Source organism: Ammospiza nelsoni, chromosome 2 (assembly GCF_027579445.1).
Source record: "Ammospiza nelsoni isolate bAmmNel1 chromosome 2, bAmmNel1.pri, whole genome shotgun sequence".
In the NCBI taxonomy this organism is placed as follows: Eukaryota; Metazoa; Chordata; class Aves; order Passeriformes; family Passerellidae; genus Ammospiza; species Ammospiza nelsoni.
The window spans coordinates 65,741,272-65,752,476 of record NC_080634.1 but is presented as its reverse complement, the minus strand read 5'-3'; positions in this window follow the sequence as shown (position 1 = coordinate 65,752,476).

Genomic DNA, 11,205 nt, shown 5'->3' with positions numbered 1-11,205 from the left:
TAATAGCATCTACAGCATCTTTTGCCAGCCCCCATTCAGCTGTCAGTAAGCACAAAGCCCTGTCTGCACAACTTTTAAAGGGTCTGCATTAATACACCCAGACAATCAATGGTTTCTGCCCCTTCCACAAGGACATTGGTTTGTTACCGTTGCTAGATGCTGTCAACAGAAAACGACACAGGAGTCACAAAAGGTAAAATGGTGTCAATTTAATCAGAGAATAGACAAAAGGCAAACAGTGCTGTCCTGGAAAGGGGTATAGCAAGGAGACTCAGAGGTTGGCGTAAGCCACACTTGGCAGGTCCCAGTGAAACCAGATTGAAATTCAATGATACAAAATCCAGCAATGTGACACACAGGATGAGAGCTGTTGTTTCTATTCAATTAAAATCAGTGACTGCTGCTGGCGTAAAATAAATTTGACAAAATACCAAGAGAATCTGTATTGTAGGTCAAACTATTTTCCTTCTGAACTGAAAGAAAATAATAAGTGGGAAATGAGTTAGTACAATTGTTGTCTAAATTACACAAAATAATAATAAAAAAGTCATCCTGCAATTTCCTGTTCACTGTGAAGTTAAAAAAAAAACTTTACTGATTGAACAGATTCCATTATAAAGGTAAGCAATTTAAATTGTTTACATATTTATGAAAGCAGGCTGCAAGAATCTTAAGATTTTTCTTTTTGGAATTCACACTGTGTTTTGCACGTAACTTTTCAAAAACCTGCTTATTTTCAAGGATTTATAGAAAAATAACATGATCGTCCTTCCTATTTGTGAAAAATTTGGCTTTAAAAACAGTCCAGTTATTCATTTCTTTAATGTGTGTGTCCTATATTGACAGGATACTGAGGGGACTGTATGTCAACTCAAAGTTTGCGGCTTCCTCCTTCGTCTCTGAGGTGAGTCTTGTAAGGAAAGCTTGGTGCTCAGCCAGGGAGGGATCCAAATGGTGTTTGATCTGATCTGCCTTGATTAGGAGAACAAATCTCACATCAGGAGAATTAATTGCTCGTGTCCTGTAGCCTAGATGCAGGTTTGCCATTTACACTCAGGTTATCTTTGTCTAATATTGAGCACCAAGTGTTCTTTTCTATCTGATGTACATCCAGGGAGTTTTCCAGTGTTCTGAATTTCTGAATCAACTAGAGATACCTTATGTCTCTCTCCTCTGCACACACACAAGAAATGTAAAGGTTGATTTTCTAATATTATTTGATCCTTTGTGCATGTACATGAAGAAAATAATGTGATGAATGATGAGGATAATTGTTACTGCTCAGAAATATCCCAAGATTCTTTTTTCTTCTATGTAAACAACTAAGATAGGAAGATATCGGAAAAAAAAAAAATCTTTATGTTTTTGAAAATATTAAATGCACTTAAATTAAGAATGCAAGATGCTCAAGATGATATAACTGCTATGGTCAGGTGAACCAGCTGTTTATCAATTATTGGTTTATCAATTATTGGTAATACATGAATGCTTACATTAATGAGCTTTTTGACTGATTAATCCATTTAACTTTCTTGTTCTGTTTTGCTGGCTATTTTCTGTAGTAAAAAAAAAGACCAGACTGTTTGCAAAGACCTTTACATAGATAAATATAATTTCTTGACCTACATAATAAGTCTAGAACTTATTTGTTTATTCTGAAGACCTTTATGGTTATCTGCCTGCCATTTCTGCCTGCAAACTACTCCAAAGTAAATGAAAGTAACTGCAATCAGAATGACTTTGTAGGATGTAAAGTGACGGGGGCAGGTGCCAGCCTGGTAACAGCTCTTCAGTCGTATGGCATTTTCCTGTGGGAAACAGCTGGACTGTGATTAATGAATGAGGATTCGTTAAAAAAACATCAGTATTATCCTGCATGGACAATTACTCTGGTGGGAAGCCACCTAAACTCAAATCCAATGTAAGGCAGACTGCTGGCCCTCTGAAATAGTGTGGTCAGCTTCCTTGACGAGGGAGCAACTTGTGTTATAAACAGTTGCAAGCAAGTAGACAGAGAAATGAGTTGAAGATGCAGCTGCCTAAACCTGATTTGTTTAGGGCAAATCACTCACGCTTGGCTTTATCTATCCTAACATTAGATACTTGAAAGAGAAGTTCTTAACATAAACTATGTCTCCAATAAAACAGAGGGAAAGAAGCATACACATTCCATAGAACGTTGGATGGGATCACTTCTGCCTTGGAAGTGCATCTTTTTCTCTATTGACAACCACTTTGTTTTGCAGTCTGAGGTGCTTATTTTAATGAGCTTCAATGTTAGACAACATAAAATGAGCACCTAATTTAATGATGTTCATTTCTGAGCAACAACATGTTCTATACAAATGTAGAGCTTTAAAAAGCTATTTTAATGACTGTTAGCAGTGTAGTATGCCAGATAATATCTTTGGAAATTATCAAGTCATTGTGATGAAAAAACTATTAAAAGTAAAAAAAAAAGAAAAATTTAAGAAAGCTTTTCTATTTTCCAGTGTATAATCACTGGATCTCATATATGACAGAAATTTTGTATTTAGATTTTATCTATTTGAAGCAATATCTTTTCTATGGAGTGTAAATTGAATTAATACTTTTGGTGGATCTGGACTGGTTTTGTACTACTAGCAGCAATCATGAGAAATTTGTAAATTTATGGACCTTTCTATTTATAACTCTGTCAGCAGATTTCTTTAACATTATTGAGAATAAAATTTTTAAAAGCCAATGTATTTTTAAAAAGTTCATTTAAATTATAGTTACAAACGTGGTAGAAGGCATCAGCTTCCCCAAAAAAACACAAATGGATAAACAACCAAACCAACCAAACAAAAGAAACCACTAAAGGTCTTAATTTTTAGTCCTAGTTTTTGTTGGGTTTTTGTTGGAACTGTGTGTGCTCATGTGCATGGTTCTGCATGTGCGTGTGTACATGTGCAACATTCTTGTTTTGTCATGAGCCTGGATTCAAGACTTTTTCCAGATAGTCAGCATCTTTTTCACTCTTGAGGTAGAAGTTTAAGATAGGTCAAGTCAAATACCTCCTGAAAATTCCTATTTAATTCCTAAGGGAGTCTAGATGATTAGTTTATAAGGGTATCTACACAGTAGAAGTCCAAAGGTATTATGATTAATCCCACCCTATATGAATATGTTGGAGGAGAGATGTTACACTTGGTTTTGATACAAGTGGCAGCAAAATCTTGCATAGGAGCTCCAATAGACAGTCAAAAGAATACAGTGATTTTTGTCTAGACTTCCTTATACCATATTAATATTTTATTTACATATGTTGAAATGCAAAAGATGAATTTGATTTGTTGTATTTTGAGAGTAGAACACTAAGTACCTTAATTAATATATTTTGGACATTAAACATCTAGAGAGAAAGCAGTCTGATTTTGTTTCTGATCCAAAATTTCATTGCATTTTTGTGGACACTTGGATTTTTGACCAGGGAAGTGTATTAAGACATCAGAAAAACCAAAGATATTTCAAAAGTAGTGACACAATAAATTACATATTTTCCTGTTTACAGATGAAAAGCTGCCTATTATTGATATAGCAAATGGTTTTCAGTTTGAATGGATTTATTTCTCAGCTTCACTGACACCTTAGAGAAAAAGAGAATAACATGCAAAACACAAGTAATAAAGCATCAATCTTTAAAACACAAAGGGACTGGGACAGCTTAGCCACTTATTACAAACCACTTTTCCTTGCAGTGCAAGATGTACTACAGAACTAAATTAAATAAATACAGTTCAGGGCATGTTTCTGATATTTGTATAGCTCAGATACACAGTACCAGTATCCCAGCTTATGCCCAAGTCTAGTTTATAGCTATTTTGTAATTAAGTATTAAACTTTATAAATTATATTTTTTTAAACTTAATTTGGTAAAAAACATCATTTAAATAGATTCAGTTGGGAATGACTCTATTTGATCACAGGGGTTGTTAAACATCACACAACTGCAACCAAGTATTCAGACTGGATAAAACTCTAAGTAATCTGGTATCATGGCTGACTGTTTTCAGCCAGGGACTCCCTGAAGTCCTTTCTGCCTGAACTATCAAAGAATGCTATTCAATTCTCATCACAACAATACTTTCTTAATCCTCCCCATTCCAAGAATTGCCTGAAATTCCTATAGTTCAAAAATACATTTCTGCTTATCTGAGCACTGTGCCATGAGATCCATATTCTCTGTTCTTCCTCTACAGTGTAAACTGTTCCAGACAATATTATAGACAGAATAGCCGCTGAAATCTATAAATCAACAGATCTACACATTGCTATATTTTCTACATGGCAAACAGTCAAGAATTTTTCTTCTCAGGAAACCATCCTGTATTCTATTCTTGCATTTAATTTTCCACGTCCTTATGAACCCTGGTACAATAGTTGCTTCAGGGAAATTCAGAGTTTGAGAATGCTATGGCAAAAGGGGAGGAGAATTGCACAAAGGTCTGAAAATTAAGAGTTGTTGCACTTTATGAATGCACCTTAAAACCTCTGCAAGAGTGAAAATGTAACAATTGAATGAAATAAAATAGGGTGAAGTTGAGGTCTCTGTGAGGAATCTTCATCAGCACATGGGAGAAATAGGTCCTGAAACACGCACATATGGAGGATAATATTATTATTTTCAAGAGGCAACAAGAGTTGAAAAACCTGAGCATCTGTAAGAGAATATGAAATAATCTCTGTGTATGAGGAGGAGCTGCGCTGAGCCCTGAGAGACAGATGGAAAAGAGCTACTTAAGCAACATCATCATATGTTGACTTTAAAGTCTTTATTCTGTTGCTTTTCCTGTATTGAAATTTTATTTTTTTCAGATTATGATGTGCAAAAAAGGGGAAAGTAGTGTGAAACCAGTGGAAACGTTGAAACAAATTAAACAATTCTGGTGCAGCCTCACCTCAACAGCCCTGTGCAGTTCTGGGCACCACAACACAAGAAAGATGTAAAGCTATTTAGAAAGTGTCTAAAGAAGAGCCATGAAATGGTAAATGGCCTGAAGGGCAAGCTGTACAAGAAGGGGCTGAGGTCACTTGATTTCCTTAGCCTGGAGAAGAGGAGCCTGAGGGGAGGCCTGATGGTTGTCCACAGCTTCCTCATGAGGGGAAGTGAAAGGGCAGGCACCGATCTCTCTGGTGACCAGCGACAGGACCCGAGGGAATGGCCTGGAGCTGTGCCAGGGGAGGTTTAGCCTGGAGATCAGGAAAAGGTTCTTCACCCAGAGGGTGGTTGGGTGCTGGAACAGACTCCTCGCGGAAGTGGTCGCAGCACCAGCCTGGCAGAGCTCAGGAAGTGTTGGGACAATGTTCTTGGACACGTGGTGTGATTTCTGGGATGTCCTGTGCAGGCCAGGAGTTTGGCTCCATGATCCTAATGGGTGCCTTCCTACTCAGGATACTCTACAAAATAAAAATTAATAGTAAATACAGACATAGAGATTCCCTCAGAACCATTTCTGCCTTTGATACTATTGAACTGTAGGTTCATACTACACCCTCCTGACCTACCTGCTATGTCCCTTTTCCTGGTTTCCCATGCCTTTGGTGTAGAAGATGAGATTTAGATTATTTTAATGGTCTTGTCCTGAACTTTATTGTGAAAGATAACCCAACATCCACTGAAAGAATTATGTACTAGTTAGTAGAGATGGAAAAATTATTTTTTAAAAATAACTACATTCTTAAGCTCTTGTAAACCTTTCATTTTTATTTATGTACTAAATGGTGTGAAAACCTATCTGCAGGGTAGAAATTTTTAGCCATGATAAATCCAGTATTGGATAGATGAACATATCGTGTAGACTCTTTAAAAAAATGTTTAAAAGAATCTTATAATCTGTAGGTTTAGTAATTCTTAGCTCTGTCTAAGTGGTTTTGTGTGTAAGTTTTCTGTATATTGAATAAAGCATTGAACAAACTCTGAAAGATCTTTCTCATTTCTTACTACCATGCATGCATGGACAAAATCAGTCAAGCAAGAAAATAAAGAGATAATGAGAAACTAAGAATCTGTTTGCATTCCCAAGGGGCTCTTTGTGTTCAGATATGATATTTCCACTGTAACTTTAGTAGTTAAAAGGAGGATTTCACTTGAAGTCCTGGATGAAGGATTATTGATCCAGAAGAAAGGAAAAATAAGAAAGAAACAAAATTACCTTCTTACCCAAAGGTTCAAAAAGTTTAAAATTAGATCATTTTAAACTATCTAGTTTTAAACTAAGTTTAAAACCAGACCAAAGTAAATCAAGCAAACTGTAAAGAAAACACACAAGAAACAGTAATAATAATTAAAAAAAAAAAAAGCAAAGAACCCCAAAACTCCCCAAGAAAATCCACTAAAATGGTATATGAAAGATGATGATGTTGTGCATAAGATAGATCAGGGTTTGTTTTGTTTTGTTTTGTTTTTAAAGACATGGATATACTGACAGATACTTGCAAATTTCAATGTTCACAGTTAAAACAAGAGCTTGCTTTTCTGAAGGAGTAAAGAGGTTGATGACTTTTCAGGATTGTGGAGTAACATTTATATTTAAGAGCTGAATTTTATTTTTTTTAATATCTAAAGGACATGAGGATTTACTGGATTTTTTAGGGTATTTAAGTACACTTACATTTACAAACAATCACTGCAACAACTAATCAAAAGTGTGAAGGCTTAGCATCTGAACTTGAATGAATTCAATTACACACATTAAATGGATGCCTAAATACCTTTTTCATTCAATCCAGTATGTTTTATTTGTTGTGATGTTTCTGCATGCTGAGGTAAAAGCTTCCCTTTAATATCCTGCTTTTATAGGAACCATTTGTTTATCTCTTGATGTAATAGCAATAAATATCATTGAAGACTATGCTGAAGCTTACGGAAAATTTCTGAAAAAGAGTAGAGAAATGGGAATAGCTTTTATCTTTTGCTTCTGATCTAATGGAGGTGGGAAAACAAAATTTTTATATTAGAACATAATTTTAAGATAAGAACACCTAAGATGCCATTAAACTCCTTCAGTCAGATAAGAGATGCACTACATATTGTAATATGTTCATAGCACAGAATAACAAGTTGTCATTCTTTAACAGGCTACTCTTCCCCTGTTATTTGGCCCAAATCACACCCTTGTCTGGCTTTTAAAACTGTGAACTTCTCAGTCTTCAAAGGCCTTTCATCCTTTTTTCTTCAACCAATGAAAAAAATGGTGGGTGACATATTTCATATTTCAGATACAGCTGTATTGGAGCTATTTACAGCATGTATTTGTCATAGAGTTTTGCTAATTGAAATGTAACGTGCAGATTATGCACATCCAAAACACCTTTCCAGTGACTAAATTAATCCATGTTATTCAGAGTACAAGCACGATAGTAGTGGTTCCTTTAAGAAGTCTGGCTTTCTACATCAGTTAAACATCAAACATCCCCACTTTGACACAAAGTGTTTTCATAATAAACAAAGTACATAACTTAGATTTTACGTCTTCTGCCTGTTATGAAAACTTGTGTAAAGACTTTGGTGACGCCTCGTGGAAAACTTTGAAAGTTCCTTTTTTTTCCCAAGTAGTTCTGCAAATAATATCAAGTATTTGCTTTCCTTTCTCATTTTAAGATGCACTATTTAAGACAAAAGATTATGTATCTCTGTGGTGAGTATTTCTCATCACAAGTAACAACTGAGGTAAGGTAATAACTCATTATTTGTGCATGATATATATTCAGAGTCACAATATACACTATTATTTAATTCCTTTCATTATTTCAAGCAAGGAAGAGGGCATTAATGGCAGCATTATCCATTTTTTTCATTGTAGTTGAAAATGTCTATGTCAGTCTTAAAAAAATGTATCAAACCAGGAGCACCCCTAGAGGAACACAAGGATTTTTTTCTTTTTCTTCCCTCCCCTGCACCCCCCATCTTGTTCCTCCCCAGATTGTGAAATATTATAATTTCATCACTCTACTGTATAAGTACCCCAGTAACACAATCTCTGTATGTGTGAGCTAAACACCAGATGTGGCACAATTCCAGGTTATGCTTGAGTCTTTTACTCTCTAGTGTGCACTGTTTTCATATTTTTCTGTTCATTATATTTTCGTTAGATGACAGCTGACTGGTGAAAATAAAGGGTGAAGGCTTGTGGGAGTAGGAGTGGGCTGTTTAAATATGATTGGAAGGAACTCAGCTCTGCATAAAATTTTGTGTCTATGTTCAGTCAATTTACCACCCATGTACTTTTTACATGTAACTGAAAAAGAGAGACTAGAGGGTGTGAGAAAGACTATAAAATTTAGTATTGTAAAGATATCAATTAAGAAAGAATTTAAAATAAAAGGGGTGGTTTTTTTTGTTTTTTGGTGTTTTTTTTTTTTATTTTATTTTCTTTTTAAGCTAAAGAGGAGGTGAATGTTCCGGGGAATCAAAATTCTAAATGTTGTCTATTTCTTTATCTCTAAGCATCCTTTGCTGGATACTCTCAGTGAAATGTGGGTGGCACTGCAGTTTACAGACATTGTAAGTGTGTTCTTTATTTTGTTATGTGGTTTGTTCAGAAATGAGAATAGTGAGTTCCATGAAAGATCTTATGTCAGAATAGAATAATATATATTATAGACCTTATAGAATAATATAAGGTTTTGTACATGTAAATCAATGTACTATATTTTGTTTTCTTCTACCCCTCCCCTGAGCCCATTCCTGATCAATGAAACAAAGGAAGGAAAGAGAGAAGGAAGACATTGACAGCTGCTTCACCATGAAGGAGAGTTTTACACATAAAGAACAAATGCACTTGTTACATTTGTAGTACATCATATACTCCCTAGAATCATACTGCTTAAAACCAGGATTTGCTGTTATGAGATTTTAAGTACAGAAAGAATTTTCTGAGAATTTATAAGTAAGTTTGTTTCTTAGTATACGGGTTAAAGTCCTAATTTCAAATTTTAGCACTTTCTTATTAGAATTTGTCACAAATCTTTTAAATAATAAAATACTTCTTCAGACCTGCTACTTAGCAAAATCTCATTAAATGTTGTTACACAGTCATTACCTATAATCTGAATGCTCATTTTAGGATTTTTTTTTTCCTTTTCTAGTATTATATATAAATGAAAATTTCATTTCAGTGACTCGAAAGTCTGACTACTTTTTTCCTCAAATTGTTTTTTCTTCAAAAACAATATTAGTACTACTTTTGAGGAGATATGTAGGCCACATTTTATTTACTTTGAAATTCTTTCTGTTCCTGCTCTTTCCTTCTATCAGATACATTCCCCAAATCTACTTTTATTATGAAAGGAAAGAGAAGTCTAGTTAGTGCATTGTCCTGGTTTTATCTGTACTTAAAGAAGAAAAGCAAGTGTTGTATACCGCACAATTTTAATTTAATTCCCACTGATGCTTATTAGCCCAGACCTGGAAGGCTAGAACATTTATCCAGTAGATTTCAAAGGTTACAGAGTTTCAAGTTCTTCTGTTCTTGCACAAACTGGTGAAAAAGAGAAAACTCTACTCCAGTCAGTAGCTGAAAGATAGCTGATGAGGTTTTACAGAGCAACAGAATTAGCAGTGCCAGTCTGTGAGCTCAATTCAAGTTTCCTTTGACAAAAAGCATCAAGGCCAGCTGAGTAGAATAGAAGTGATAAGATTATAGTTATAATTCCTATTATCCAATTGTTATTCTTACCTGTTATCTGCCACAGATTGCTAGTAGCGGGAATGCCAAAAAAAAGAGTAAAGGCATAGTAAAAGTAAAGCCCTTTAATATTATGGTAGAAAAGTTCACCAGACTAATTGGTTTCTTAATTCAGGTTTTTCTATGTATTTTGATGAAAGACACAAGTGTTATGAGTTTTCAGAATACACAAAACTAGGTCTGTTATCTGGAGAAATCAGTAGCCATATTCCCTTGCTAAAAATCATACATTTCTTCAATTTAACAGTAATTCTGATTAGGTTTCCCCCTTTTAGCTCTGTGTTTGGAGCTAAAGTTGAGTAACTTGCCAGAATCAATAAGGATACCTGATGTCATTCCCATTTTTCACCATGTGTATACTCTTTAAGATTTTGACATACTGAGAATTTAGTAAATTTGAATAAAAACTATTTGGAAGTCTTGTAGGAGGAAATTTTCATTTGACATTAATTTTTAACATGTCTTTTCAACACTGTTATCATCCATGACGTTGATGATGCTACTCATTTTCAAGTCAAAAGTATTAATTAAAGTTACATTACACTCAGTGAAAAGGCTTAGTATCATAACATGTAATTTCATTAATAATCTCTTAATTATGTCCCAAACAGCCTCAGATTAATTAATTTCTTTTCTTACTGTTTATCTACAAATTAATCTTGCAACTTGAATTAGTACATTTATTCCTAAAAAGATTTTGATGAAACATTCAAGTAAGTTAAAAAATTATGAGTTTGGCATTTCTTTTTGTAATTTGACAAAATTGAAAGTATAATTAATTGATGATTTTACATGTTTTTTTATCATTGCTTTGGCTAAGTTTTCTACATCTATCTGGTTTAGAGTTACTTTGCATTAGGCTGAAAATCATGTACATTATCTCTATTTCAGGCGATCTAGATAATATTGATAGCTATATTGAGTAAGGAGTTTTCCTGGGTAAAAGGGCTGGTTGAATTAAAGACAAAGGAATCTGCTTCAGCAATGAAAAAGCTGGTTAAAATAAAATCTGAGTGACACTTAATAGACACTATCAAGTGTAGTCTTCATCAATGAACTGGGGAAAATCATGGTCTCTCTTAATTACAAATATGCACAGCACATGCCCATGTAACATATTCATGAATATTTTTTCATTTCTAGCACAGTGCCCCTGTAAAATAAGGAAAAAGGCCCAAAAAAACTATAGAACAGGAAAAGGAGCTAGAAATAATGCACAGAAATTTGAAAATCCAAAATTTATAAACCAAGCCATTATGTTTGTGCATGTTAATTATGTTTTCAAACGAGACTCATCTTTAGCACTATCATAGCGTATTTAGGTTCCAAATGTGTGAGAATGCAGCAATGCAAGTTTATTTTCATTGTCAGTTTTGCCTTCCTCTTCCTGCTGCTGTTTGTTCATTGTGTATACAAGCACAGGAAAGCTTTGAGCTTAGAAAATAAGTTTTTTGAAGTCCAGAAGAAACAGTACCATCCAAATCAGTTATGAGAT